The sequence below is a fragment of the Triturus cristatus genome, chromosome 6 (assembly GCF_964204655.1).
Source record: "Triturus cristatus chromosome 6, aTriCri1.1, whole genome shotgun sequence".
NCBI lineage: Eukaryota > Metazoa > Chordata > Amphibia > Caudata > Salamandridae > Triturus > Triturus cristatus.
This window is the reverse complement of record NC_140589.1, coordinates 1,080,618,752-1,080,633,291: the sequence shown is the minus strand read 5'-3', so window position 1 is coordinate 1,080,633,291 and position 14,540 is coordinate 1,080,618,752. Positions and strand designations below refer to the sequence as shown.

Here is a 14,540-nt window from a genome sequence, read left to right as displayed (position 1 = left end):
TTTAGTAGTCATGGATTAGACAAGAAGCACTGGAACTTCCAAGAAAATACTCCAGCCATGAATTTAAAGGTTTGTTTCTAGCTCTAAGAACAACCTAGGAACACTGTGTTCTCTGATTAAGACAGGATACATTAAGTGCCTATAAGCACAGATCAATCACACAGCAAGATGTTTCTATCACATGTGCAGGTACGTTGGCCAGTTATGTGTTTGCATTTTGAAGCATCTCAGTTGCTGGCTCCAACTTAGACTGCAACTTCCATTACATAGAAAGCTCTTCAATCTAGCTACTCTTCTTTTTTAGGTCGAGCCGGAGTCGACGCGCATGGGCTGCTCTGCGAAACCTCTTGTGGTGGAGTATAGAAGAGAAGCTCCGCCTACTCCCTCACCCATATTTGTCATTGTCCTTCGTAAAGGCTGGCTTGCGAGTAATTGTTAGGGTTGTTAGTCCCTCCTTGGTACCGCCTTGTCTGCATTTGTAAACACCCATGGCGACTGGCCCCTTTACTTCGGATGCAACTCGGTATGCCTTATTTAGTCTGTAAGCACTCTTTACTTTAATGGGTTTCTCCTACTGCAAGCATGACGTGCTTTTCAGCGCTCAATGCCCGCTTTCACTTTCAAGCAGCCCCGGACAACGGGGGCCGCTCCTTTGAAGTGAAATAGGTCTCACATTTACAAGAGTTTGAGCAATTGCCATTGTAAATGACAATGAAAATTTGCCTAGCCTTCGTGGTGGTAAGTTTCAATTCTATTAAGGACTCGGAGGCGAGTATTATGCCTTCTTCCTTCGCTTTATTTTTTACAGCAGCAACTCAACAAAACATCAACTACATTTCCCATGAACACTTGGAAAAAAAAAGTCTCAATAGGAGTCCTTGCTCTCTGTCCGCACCCCGACCGGTCACCATAGTCCATCTACGCTGTTTCCTCTTCCTCTTTCTTCGCCCGAAGCACATCCTGTCGGATCTCATGCGTCCTGTTTGGTACCACCATTTCCTGCAAAAGAGGCAGTGTCAGAGGCGGAACCGAAAATCCAGTGAACTTATCATAAGGAAACGTCAATTGTGCAACATCATTAACCACGCAAGACTAAACTGAGAAATAACCCCCCTAAATGGATTACTTACAGTCATACGGGGAGGGTCCACTTCTCCGAAGTCATTGGGAGGGATAATCCTCGCCTCTGAGTCCTTAATAGAATTTTAACTTACCAGCACGAAGGCTAGGCAAATTTTCATTCTATGGCAGGACCGGAGGCTTCGGATTATGCTAGTTCAAAGCTTGTCGACAACTAACCTCGCTACCTCCAGCACCGGCTTGAAATAAAACCTCTTAAAGGTGGAATCTGAGGACCAAGCGGCCGCGCGCATCAGATCCTCCAATCGCGCTCCTAGGGCAAAAGCTTTAGAGGCCATCACACCTCGCTGAATGAGCACGAAACTGTTTGGTGTCGATCCCCGCCTCCTGCATTACCCAACGCACTCATCTGGCGATGGTCGGGGATGAGACTGCCTTGTACGGCTTGCGTAACGCAATGAGCAGTTGTCTTTCCCCCTGCGGGCGAGAATCGTTAGTTATCTCTTCATAGGCACGGAGGCACTGAACTACACACAGTTTAGGGGAGTCTGGAAAAGCTGGGTACGAAATAACCCTTGTGTTAGACTTAGCTCTACAGTGAAAGATACCCCTTCCGGTGAAAAGACTCTGGCCGAAATATCGAAGGCTCTTACGTCAGAGACACGCCTGCAGGAGACCAGACACAACATTATTGCCAACTTGGCTGTCACCTCCTTACGAGAGAGAAACCTATTCGGTTGCCAAGACAGAAAAAGGTTCAAAACCCTATTGACGTCCCAGAGGACGGAGTATCGGGGTTCCGGGGGAAGCGAAAGGCGAATCCCCCTGAGGAGGCATACTCCAAGGGATGCTCGCCGACAGGGGAGCCCTGTACCACCATGTGACCGGTAGAAATCACGAAACGGAAGGTGTTAATCGATAGGCCAAACCATCCTCTGCTAAACTCGCCAAAAAATTAAGGACATGGACTACATCCGCCTCCACGGGATCAACACCCCGTTGCACACACCAACGACGCCATCGGTGCCAGGCTGATCTATACCTCCTGGTCGTGCTATCTGCCCACGCCTTGGAGAGCAAGTCCTCAGCCTTGCCCGAAAGGCCTGGGAGCGTCCAGCGACGCCGGAGATCGTCCAGCAACGCCGGAGATCCTCCAGGCCATCAATCGAAACTTCCCTTCTTGGACTAGTCAATGGGGAACAAGGTTCGGATTGAGTAGAATGTGAGGAGAGTGGGGGAGTGGGATTGGAAAATCCCAAGAAAGTTCCAGTAGAACCGGAAACCACACTTGAGCCTCCACCATGGCATGATCAAGACCACCTCCGTCTGCTGGCGTCGCAGCAGTGCTGACATTCGCGTGATCATGGAAAACGGAGGGAATGCATATCCCTGTTCCCCCTGCCAGTCCTGGAGGAAAGCATCCGTTGCTTCCGCCAGAGGATCCGGGCGCCAGCTGAAAAATCTCGGTAATTGATGATCTAGTCTCGATGCAAACAGATCCACCGAGAAGGGGGCCCCACTTCTCCAACAGGAGGGAAAAAACTTGACTATCCAGCTTCCAGACACTGGCATCCAATAGGTGACGGGAGTGCCTATCGGCCACCTCGTTCTCCCGCCCGGCAGATATTCCGCCGTTACCGAAATCTGTTTGTCCAGGCAAAAGTGCCAAAAATCTTTGGCTAAATCTGCCAGCATCTTGGACCTGGTGCCCCCCCCCCCCCGGTAGTTTGATGTAGCGGACCGCCGAAACATTGTCCATCCGGAGGAGGACACACGACTGCACCCCACCCTTGGTCCAGCACCGAACTGCAAAGGAACCGGCTAGCAACTCCAAGCAGTTGATGTGCAGCGACTGCTCGTGAGTGGACCAGGCTCCACCTGTGGAAAACTCTCCGCACCGGGCCCCCCCACCTGGAGCGACTGGCGTCCGACTCGATAACGATATCTGGGGCTGAACCGAATATCGCACGGCCGTTCCAGGCCTCCATGTGCGTGAGCCACCATTGCATCTCGACCCTCACTTCGTCCGACAGGGAAATCAGCTGCGAATATGTCCGACCCCGTCTGAGGTGATGCGCCTTCAGACGCTGCATGGCCCAATTATGCAAGGGCCGGGGGAAAATGGCCTGAATCGACGAAGCGAGAAGACTGACGCAGTTTGTGCCTGATTTTCGCCATCTTCCTGGCAGGAAGACTCAAAGTGGATGATACGGAGTCAATATTGAAACCCAAAAAGGTTGCGCATTGGACGGGCACCAGCAGGGACTTTTTCTCGTTGATAACGAACCCCAAACCCTGAAGGAGGTTGACAGCGGTCTGCAACTGGGTAGACAGCCGCTTGGGGCACTGGTCCAGAAACAACATGTCGTCCAAGTAGACGATCATTCGCACTCCCCGTGCCCGCAGGAACTCCACCACCGGCCAAAGGACCTTAGTGAAGCACCACGGAGCGGAGGATAGACCGAAAGGGAGCGTGGTGAACTCGTACACCTGACTTTCCCAAATGAACTGCAGGAAACGCCAATGAGGGGAAAAAATAGGCACTGTCAGGTAGGCATCCTTCAGGTCGAGCCTGACCATCCAATCCAGCGGACGCAAAACATCCCGGAGGAGGCGGATGCCCTCCATTTTGAAGTGGCGGTATACCAGCCACTCGTTGAAGTCCTTTAGATTGATAACTGGACATCGGCCTCCGTCGACCTTGTCGACTAAAAAGAGATTGCTAAAAAAAACACCTGGATGCTCTTGTGAGTGACAAATCGCCCCTTTTTGGAGGAGGGCGAACACCTAGTCGCGCACTAACTCTGCATCGCGCTTCGAGAAGGTAATGGGGTGGGGACGATATAGCTGACAAGGACGGCCATGAAACTCCAGTTGGAAGCCCTGGATCGTCTGCAGCACCCAAGCATCGCTCGTGAGGGACACCCAAGCCGGGAAGAAGCGCACTAAGCCCCCCCCCACCTGCAGGCTCGCCGATGTCAGCACACTCACAACTTCCAGCACCTTGTTGCTGGCCTCTGTGGCTTCCACGACCACAGAACTTCTGCCCTCGTGTCGGATAGAAGTTATTGAAGCGGGCGTTGTCCTGGAACTGCCCAAAACCAGAGCCATGCCCCCGATCAGAGCTGTTGAAGCGACCGAACGAGCGGCCCCTGCCAAGTCCGGCCCTCTCGAAAACCCGAGGGGTAAAAACATTTCGAATGTTGGATTGAGCCCTGTCAAGGGACGTTAAAGTAGCAACTAACTTCCCCAATTCCTTGACGAAGGGGTCCCCAAACAAACCCCCTTGGGCCACAGCACCCGCCTCCGAGGAGGCGAGGTCACCCAACTTGGGGTCTATCTTAATAAGAAGTGACCTCCGTCGCTCTGTGGAGAGCTCGCAATTCGTCTTCCCAATGAACACGATCGCCCGCTGCGCCCAATTGGAGAAAACCTCCAGGGAGATTAGGGCCCCTGCCAACTTGGCCTCCTCAGCCATGTCTAAGATCTTGGTGACAGGACTTACTGCATCCAGCAGCTTGTCTTGGCAGGTGCGCCAAGAACGGTCGATTCCCTTCTTAGGGTCCCTAATAAACTTTGCTAAAAAGGTTGCCATCTTCTGGTCGATCTCTGGGTCAGCGCCACCTTCCCTTCTAAGCTGGGGCGAGGGCACTCCGCCCAAAGGTGGCTGCGAGCGTCCTTATCCATGGGCTTACGCAGACGACTCGCCACGCAGTGGGCCACCTTGTCCCCAGGAACCCAGTCCAAAGACCTCGGATGGACAATATCGTCCGGGTCCAACATGTCCGAAGACCCCGACGGGGCAGGGGCCGGGCCCGAAGGTGGGTGCCAAGACCTAGAGGAACACGCCTCCTCATCAGTATCAGGGGAGTCCCCATCGTTGAGGGCATCAGGCGAGGCGGTTCGCGGGGTTGGTGGAATACCCTCTGTAGGGGGCAACTGGGTCGGTTGAGGGGCCTCCTGTGTCATAAAGGCGCTGTTCAAGCGTGCAAAGGCCTCCGTGTCATCCCCTTCGGTGCAGGGCTTTTTGCTGGGTGGGGAGGAGGGTGTGGGCACAGGGGTGGGAGAAGGAGTAAGGATAAGCTACGCTAGCTTCGCATAAACCTCATCCAAGCACGCCGACAGACGCTGCTCAAGGGGTCCCATGGCCTGATCTACAGCCCTATAGATAGTCATCTACTGCCTGATAAAAATCATCATCCCAGGGGAGGTAGTTTAGGGGATCCTCCTCCTGGTACTGGTCGTGTTCTCCCTGCATTCTGAGTTAAATTAGGCTCCGCATTGTCACAGAAGCTTAGGCAGTGTGTGCGCACTAGCACAAATGAAAAGGATTGAAGGCACTAAAATTTCGAGTTGAGAGGGAGCCCAGGCGAATGTGGGTGGCCAAAGGCGCACAATAGACGGGCAGAGCCCTGGGGACACACCAGCCCTTACCTGTCACAGGGCAAACCACCCAGGACTGTGTCCCACAGCACTTGGTGCAATTACGACCCCGCAGGGTGTCAGTCACAACACTCAATACAGACCCCAGAGGGCGTTCAGGGCTGAGAATACAGGAAAACCGACCCTTAAGGGTGTCACACCAGGTGGCAAGGTGCAGACAACTCCCTGAGGGCAGCGCTGGTCAGAAAACTCTGTGATCCGAGTTTTGAAACTCGCGCTGCCCACAGGGAGGAATGTCCGCCCCCTAGCGGCGGGAGGACCACACCGCAACAGTCACTAAGCGAAAATCCGTGAGGTACGCTCTAAGCGTCCCGCGATGTAAAGGGAATCTGCCAGGAGAAAAACAGTGCAAGCGCTAGCATACAACAGTAGAAACACCCATAAAAATAAAATATACTCGGGAGAAATAAGAAAAACGACTTAACTTACTGCTGCTGCTGCTGAGCAGCGAAGGAAGAGGAAACAGCGTAGATGGACTATGGTGACCTGTCGGGGTGCGGACAGAGAGGAAGGACTTCTATTGAGACTTTTGTTTGCCCAAGTGTTCATGGGAAATGTAGTTGTTGATGTTTTATTGAGTTGCTGCTGTAAAAAATAAAGCGAAGGAAGAAGGCATAATCCGAAGCCTCCGGTCCTGCCATAGAATAGCTTAAACTCTCGTAAATGCGAACTCTATTGTATTGCAAATGCTTGTTTTTCCTATTAATATCATGGTATTTGTTGTGCTTAGTTGTAAAATATATATAAAACATGGGTATCCCTTTTCATGCTTCTTCTGCTTTTCCTTTTATCCAGAAGGGTTACAGGGTGACTCAGTCTGCTCCCAAATGAGTTACCAAACTGTTCATCAAATACAGTAGACCATGTTTAGAAGATCACTTTTCCTTTTGATTTGTCTGTGTCTTTCTGTTAATTTAGCTCAATCACCCTGGCATTGGAACGAGGGAGGTTTGGGCTGGACATAGGAAGTCCACACAGCATAAGCACAGTTATCCTTTAATGTCAGTAGGCACTTTAGATTCAGCCAACACAATCCCTTTGCTTGAAGGTCACCTGCAATGCAGATGTCATTGTTCTGCTTTTATTTGAAGTTTCAAGTAGGTCTTACTGGGCGTATTTCTGATTAACAGTCAGCTTCTTGGACCAGCTTGACCTCTGCTGCCTTCATCTAATGCATTTTTTTCTTTGCTTTCTCTCTTCCTGCATGGCCTTGGTTTTCTCTGGTTCCTTAAGGTTAATTATTGTTCCCATATAACACTTTACTCGATGGGGAAACAGTAAACCTACACTTGTGCACAATTGTTGGAATTATTATTATTTTTTGTTTAATCAGTTCCTGTGTTCTTCCAAGTGCAGTTTCTGGGTACAATACGATCCATGTCTGTGGTGCTACAGTTAATCATTCTACCTAGTTGTTGCAGGTATTTTCTCTCAATCTTATTCCTTCTTCTCTTTCTTGGCACCTCTTCAGTCCGAAGCATTTTGTAATTTTTATACTGGAATTCCTTGGAGCTTAGTATGGGTTCTCACTCATTCTGTTTTGTGTAACCTGAACATGACCATGTCACCATTCATCCAGTGGGAATTCCACTGTTTCCTGGATGTTCAATCTTTGGTCATGTCTCAACTGTCTATTGTACTTTGAAATAGAGATTGTTCTGTTTTAGGATACCTCTGGGGGGCTCCCCAGGGGCAGGAAGACCGGCAAACGTCCCCATTCTCCGCCGTCGTCTATGACGTCGACTACGGCGTCGAGGGGGATGACTACGGTCTGTTCACCTTCTCCCCAGGGCTCTGGGGAGAAGCGGCGTCGACGCTCGACGTCGAGGGAGCTGAACAGGCCGCCGTCGACGGCATCGTCCTCGTCTTCGTCGAAACCGTCGGTGCTCGCCGTCGAGGGGAGGTCGCCTGTCGCCGTCGGCGAAGAGGAGACGCTCGCCGTCGAGGCGGAGTTCGCCGTCGAGGCGGCGTTCGCCGTCGAAGCGGCGTTCGAAGTCAAGGAGGCGATTGACGTCAAGGAGGCGATTGACGTCAAGGAGGCGATTGACGTCAAGGAGGCGATTGACGTCAAGGAGGCGATTGACGTCAAGGAGGCGATTGACGTCAAGGAGGCGATTGACGTCAAGGAGGCGATTGACGTCAAGGAGGCGATTGACGTCAAGGAGGCGATTGACGTCAAGGAGGCGATTGACGTCAAGGAGGCGATTGACGTCAAGGAGGCGATTGACGTCAAGGAGGCGATTGACGTCAAGGAGGCGATTGACGTCAAGGAGGCGATTGACGTCAAGGAGGCGATCGACGTCAAGGAGGCGATCGACGTCAAGGAGGCGATCGACGTCAAGGAGGCGATCGATGTCAAGGAGGCGATCGACGTCAAGGAGGCGATCGACGTCAAGGAGGCGATCGACGTCAAGGAGGCGATCGACGTCAAGGAGGCGATCGACGTCAAGGAGGCGATCGACGTCAAGGAGGCGATCGACGTCGAAGAGGGAGTCATCGACGTCGAGGCGGCGCAGGAGGTCCCCGGGCTCGGTATACTCCGTGGTGTATACACCGACGAGGCCTGGGTCGCTGCCCTGCACTCCTTTGCCACGGGAGCCCGCGCCGCGGATCCCTACGCCATCTCCTCCTCCTCCACCCCTACCGACACCATCACCGCCTCTTCCTCCTCCACCTCCTCCTCCTCCTCCTCCTCGTTCTATCCCACCTCGCACGCTTTCAGGCCCACCCGCGGTTCCGCCACGGTCGGTCTCGTTGCCCAGGTATCCGACTCCGCCGCAGGGAACTCCTAGGCCGCGGCGCCAGGGTAAGCCACCATCGCCGGGCCCGGCGAGGCCGGCGGACAGACCGAAGCCAAGGAAATCGCGCTCCCGCTCCGGACGGAGAGGGAGATCGAGGAGCCGTGGGCGTTCGTCGTCAACATCGGGGCGACGCCGCAGGAGGCGCAGATCCAGATCACGCACACGATCATCTGCCAGGGACTTCTCGCCGACGCTGTCAGACTCGCCAGGGACGTGGGTGTCGCCGGTTGACGACCTAGTCTCCTTCCATGAGGTACTCCTGAGGGGGGCAGCCAAGTTGGGAATCACGGTGACGGTACCGACACCTACGACGTCCGTGATATTCGAGACGCTGCACAAGAAGCACCTGTCTCGCCCCCTGCTGCCTCTAGTGCCGGGACTGGTGGAGCCCGCTATGGAGTTGTTCCTCACTCCGGCGGTGACGAAATCCGCCCCTTCACGGGTCCTGAAAAAGTATCGGGCGCCGGACTCGGACCCGACTTTTTTGAGGATGGACCCAAAGCCGGACTCGGTTATTGTGACGGCGGCGAGGAAGCAGCATGCTACTACCCCTTCATCGACGGTTCCGCCCGACAAAGAGAGCCGCTGGCTAGATTCGGCGGGCAGGAAGGTCTGTGGGACGGCTTCTTCCACCATGAAGGCGGCAAGTGCCGGGGCTCTGCTGGGGCGTTACGACCGTGCACTGTGGGAGTCTCTCCAGCAGTACGCGCAGCTGCTGCCTCGCGACAAGAAAGAGGACTTCTTGGGGACTTTGCGCGAGGGGATGCTGGTATCGAACCAGGTGATCAGTGCGGCAGCGGACGTGTCCCTGCTGGCGGCGCATGGGTATTGTCATGGCGTCCACCAACGACGTCACACGTGGCGGCGCCTTACCTCGCTCAAGCCAGAGGCCCAGCATAGATTGGCCAATCTGCCTTTCTCGGGGGAAACCCTTTTCGGCAGGCATGCGGACGATGAGATGGCCCGCATGAAGACGGAGGCAGAGACCCTGACGGCTGTTGGGTTGGAGAAGCCCGAGAAGAAGCAGCGCCCGTTCCAGAGACGGTTCGGGTCTGCGGGCAGAGGGCGTGGGCAGGTCTCGGGACAGCAGCAACACCAGCAGCAGCAGTTCCGAAAACCCTTCCAGAAACGCCAGAAAGGTAGAGGGGGCCAGCAGTCTGCTACTGCTACCAAGGGCCCTGCCGGGTCTCGGCCCTGAGCGTCTACTTCCCCTGCAACCGTTACCCACTCCAGTCGGGGGAAGCATTCAATTTTTTCTGGCAGAGTGGAGAAAAATTACTCCGGACAAGTGGGTGCTGAATATTGTTTGCAATGGATACAGTCTTCGGTTCATCAGACCGCCTCCAGCAAATCCGCCGGTAAGCTCGCAGTATCAACTGCGAGAGCTCTAGGCGGAGGCGGACATCCTGTTACGGAAAAAGGCGGTGGAAGACGTACCTCTGTCTCAAAGGGGAAGAGGTCTGTACTCTCGGTTCTTCCTGGTTCGCAAGAAGGACAAGAACGAGTTCAGGCCCATTCTGGATTTGCGGCAAGCAAACAAATGGATTCGCTGAGAGAAGTTTCGCATGCTATCGTTGCATCAGATTTACCCTCACCTGCAACGGGGAGACTGGCTCTGTGCCATAGACCTACAGGATGCGTACTTCCATGTGCCCATTGCAAGGAAACACAGGAAGTTCCTGCGATTCCAAGTCGGCGCCAATCATTATCAATACACAGTATTGCCATTCGGGCTAAAGTCTGCGCCCAGGACCTTCTCGAAGTGCATGGCAGTGGTAGCGGCACACCTGCGGAGGAACAAGGTGTTTGTCTACCCGTACCTGGACGACTGGTTGATCAAGGCCTCATCTTTCTCGGAAGCGCAGGCGCACTTCCGGAGGACGTGCGCTCTCTTAAACAAGCTTGGGTTACACGTCAACATGTCCAAATCTTTCCCGACCCCGGTCCAGTGCATACAGTACTTGGGGGCTGCCATAGATACGCTGTCAGCAAGAGTGTCTCCTTCGGAGGGGAGACAGTTATCGCTCCTTCGGAAGGCTCAGGACCTCATGACCGCTCCATCGACGACGGTGAGGAAGGTGTCTTCGCTGCTGGGGTCGATGGCCTCCTGTATCTTCCTCACTCCTCCTGCACGGCTGCACATGAGACCACTGCAGGAGTGCATGGAGGATTAGTGGGATCAGAAGACAGGTTCTTGGGACGACAAGATACGACTGTCTCTGCATGCTCTTCAGTCTCTGAAATGGTGGTGTTCGGCGGAAAATCTCCTCGGGGGGGGGGTCCCTTCCACAAGGACATTCCCACGACGAGTATCGTGACGGATGCGTCTCTCCAAGGCTGGGGAGCGCACTCCGGAGACTTACAGATACAAGGAAAGTGGTCCCCGTTGGAGTCGACGTACCACATCAATTTCCTGGAACTCAGAGCCGTTTACTTGGCATTGAAAGCCTTCCATCCGTCCTTCCAGACCAACTCGCTGCTGATACAGGCAGACACTACAACCACGATGTATTACCTCAACAAGCAGGGGGGGTCGAGATTGCGCACTCTGTCGCAGGAGGCGCAGGCGATCTGGCACTGGCTTCTGGCCCGGGGACTGATGATTACGGCCACGCATCTGCCGGGGGTGCAGAATGTTCAGGCGGACGCACTGAACAGGCTGCTTCAGGAAAACCACGAATGGGTCATAAACGACGAAGTACTAGGAGAAGTCTTCGCAAGGTGGGGGACTCCAGACGTAGATCTGTTCGCCACCGCCGAAAACAGCAAATGCCGAGACTTCGCATCCAGGTACTACCAGCGGGGGACGCTGGGGAATGCGCTATGGATCGACTGGTCGTACAGCTTTCTGTACGCTTTTCCACCCATTCCCTTGATTCCGGCAGTGTTCATCAAACTGTCCAAGTCCGGAGCGCGGATGATCCTCATTGCCCCGGAATGGCCCAGGCAGTGGTGGTTCACGGACCTACTTCACCGGTCTCTCCTTCCTCACATGTGGCTGCCGTGCAGGCCGGACCTTCTCACGAAGTTCGGGGGGCGGATGGTGCATCCCAACCTTTCGTCTTTGAGTTTGGCGGCATGGCTCCTGAGATAGTGCAATATGGCCATTTGAATCTACCACAAGATTGTATGGACATACTGAAGGAGTCTAAACGTCCTTCCACTAGGACTTCCTATGCTTACAAGTGGAAGAGATTCTGCATCTGGTGCAAGTCCAAGAACTTTGACCCGACGACCTGTAAGGAAGATGTCATCTTTCCATATCTTTTATATTTGGCGCAGTCTGGCCTTAATTTCCACTCCATTAACGTTAATCTCGCTGCTTTGGCTGCTTACAGGAAATGCCCTTCACAGACTTCCTTCTTTCAGATCCCTGTGGTAAAGGATTTTTTGGAAGGCTTGAAGGTGTTCCCTCCTGTCAGACTTCCCTCGCCTTCCTGGGAATTGAATGTGGTGCTGTCCAGACTGATGAGGGAGCCTTTTGAACCTATTCACAAGGCTTCGTTGCAGCACCTGTCCTGGAAGGCGGCGTTCCTAGTGGCCATTACATCGGCCCGCAGGGTGAGTGAAGTTCAGGCATTATGTTGTCAAGAACCTTATACTGTATTTCATGCTGCGAAGGTTGTTATGCGTACTCACCCTAAATTTCTTCCTAAGGTTATTTCTGATTTTCATGTCAACCAGACCATAACTTTACCTACGTTTTTTCAGAATCCCTCTTCTCCAGCGGAAAGGTCTCTCCATTCCCTGGATGTTAGGAGGGTGTTGAAGTTTTATCTTGATAAGACCAAGGATATTCGTAGGTCAGACCAATTGTTTATCAATTATGGATCAGTCAGGACCGGTCTTGCTACCTCTAAACAGTCCATCTCTCGGTGGATTGTGTCCTGTATACAATTGTGTTATCAAAAGGCTAATAAGACCATAGGGGGTAAACCTAAGGCTCATTCCACCAGGGCCAAAGCGGCTACATCTGCTTTGCTACGTAATGTTCCGATTGCAGAAATCTGCAAGGCGGCCACTTGGAGGTCGGTCCATACCTTTGCTAAGCATTACTGTCTGGACACGGATGCCAGGGCAGATGCTCAGGTTGGGCAGGCTTCACTGCGAAATTTGTTCGCACAATAGTGGTGTTATTTTGAATTCTTCTCCACCGCCGTTTTTGGTGTGGGGATGGGCTTGCCATTCCATTCACTAGATTATGATTATACACAGAGATCCCCTACTACAGAAGGAGTAGTTTCTTTTCTGTAACTCCAGTTCTGTAGTAGGGTTATCTCTGTGATAGTCATAAGCGCCCGCCCTCCTCCCCGTTGGAGAGATATTTATTAATGTAAGAACTGAAAGTAAAAGGGACCTGCTGTGCATTCTGGGATACTGGGAAACGTTCTGGAAAGTTTTCTTAAAGGCACAGTATCCTGTTCTGAGCCACATAATGGCAGCCTATGGGGCTTGTCTGTCCATTCCTTTCTCTCTATCATTCCAGAGGCTTCTGCTGGTAGAGGCAGGTTTTTTCCTTGTGGGAAAAGCTGGGCAGGCAGTGCTGTTTGTGGATGTTGGTGGAATTTCCTAGTTGAAGTACTGGACAGTGTAGCCTGTGGGTATAGGCTGCATTATCTGTCTTTAGATTAAATTCTCTCTTAAGTGTAGATGCAGGTCTGCATGGATTGACACCTTAAGAGATTATTTTTTTATTGCTCCGGGGTCCCCGCACATGGGCGGGACTATTCACTAGATTATGACTATCACAGAGATACCCCTACTACAGAACTGGAGTTACAGAAAAGAAACTACTCCCTCCTTCTCTTAAACTGGCGAATTGAAGAAGTGGTCATCCCCCATGTGTGGAAATCCACTTTTTTGACGAACCACCCCCCACACATTTTGTCCTCTGGCTACATTTGCCTGTTTGGGAAAGAAAGTGTTTTTTACATTGAATTTGCCTCAAGTGGTAATTTAAGATAACTGTAATTGTGTTGAAAACGTTTTGCACAGTTGCACAAAGTTAAATTATGTGATGCAGTTTATAAAGGTAGTGTTTACTGTATCTAAAAAACTACCTTGCTTAAACAATCTGTTCCCGGCAGCCGGTTGCACAGCCGGTCTCATTAAAAGTACATAGATAAAAAAAACTCCTGATATGCTGATTTTTGCTAGGAAAACACAGTGAAGTCCAAATTGGCATTCTGTAGGTCAGTGGTGCAGAATCTGGATCTTATTTTTATGTTAGACCCATAAAACCAATTAACATACAAGGAATTTAAAAGAAATTGATAGTCCTTGGTTATCCTGAATATTCTGCATGGATCTTGCCTCTTTGGACATACATTGAATATCACTGTTAAAGTTAATCCATAGTCAGAAAATTATTGTAATCTCTTAATTTGGTTCCCTGCACTCCTAATCCAGTTATTAAAGTATTAAATATAATGTTCATGAAGCTTAAGGTGCATTACTTAGAAAGCAGTCATTCATGTTCCTGACTGAACTCCCCATGTTCACACCCAATCTTTGCTTTTCCCATCTAATCTCCTTTGGAGTGAGGGAATCCAACTGAAGTGCTTCAGAGTGAAACTCTCACTAATGTATCCTAAAAATGGAAGGCACATTGTGTAGGACTTTCAGGTCACTTGCCCATCTGACTAGTTCCTACAACATCTTGCTCTTCTAATAAGGGCTATCATTCCCTGACAGGGGAGCCCAGTCTAGCATAGGTGGTAGCGCTGATAAGGATTTGAAGATTTTCTTTCTTAATTAGTATAAGTAACTGGGCATACAGTGGGAGAAATTTAGTGAGAGAGGAAGATGAGCCAAATGGAACACACTGTGATTTTGGTTTTCTGTGGTTTCAGGGAATCTGGAGTTATTTTAACCAAAAACATATTTCTTGATTAGAAACGGAGTATATATCTGAAATAAACACGTTAGTTAGATTCCTCACCTTAGAATATCCCCAGGCGTCAGACTGGATCCGGAAGATTTTTCGTCAGCAATACCCCTTGCGCGTCGCTAGGCGTCGTCTGCGGCTCCGCGTCCGTCGTCGGCGTCGTGCGCCGGGATGACGTCGTCGGAGTACTTAGACGCCGCCCTCGCGCGCTGACGTCAGTTCTTCTTTTTTCCGCGCCAGTAAGCGCAGATCCGGGAGAGCTACCCCTTTTAGTCTTTTTTGACTAAATCTTTTTTGATCATTTTTGATCCTTGTCTGTCGACATCTGG

The 14,540-nt window shown here is 51.7% G+C and overlaps 1 protein-coding gene across 1 annotated transcript in view; it reads left to right on the top strand.

Annotated features, from left to right (window-relative positions):
* The window catches only part of NUP133 (nucleoporin 133), a 1,584,091-nt gene that overhangs the window by 1,229,650 nt on the left and 339,901 nt on the right, over window positions 1-14,540 (top strand). The window lies entirely within an intron of this gene.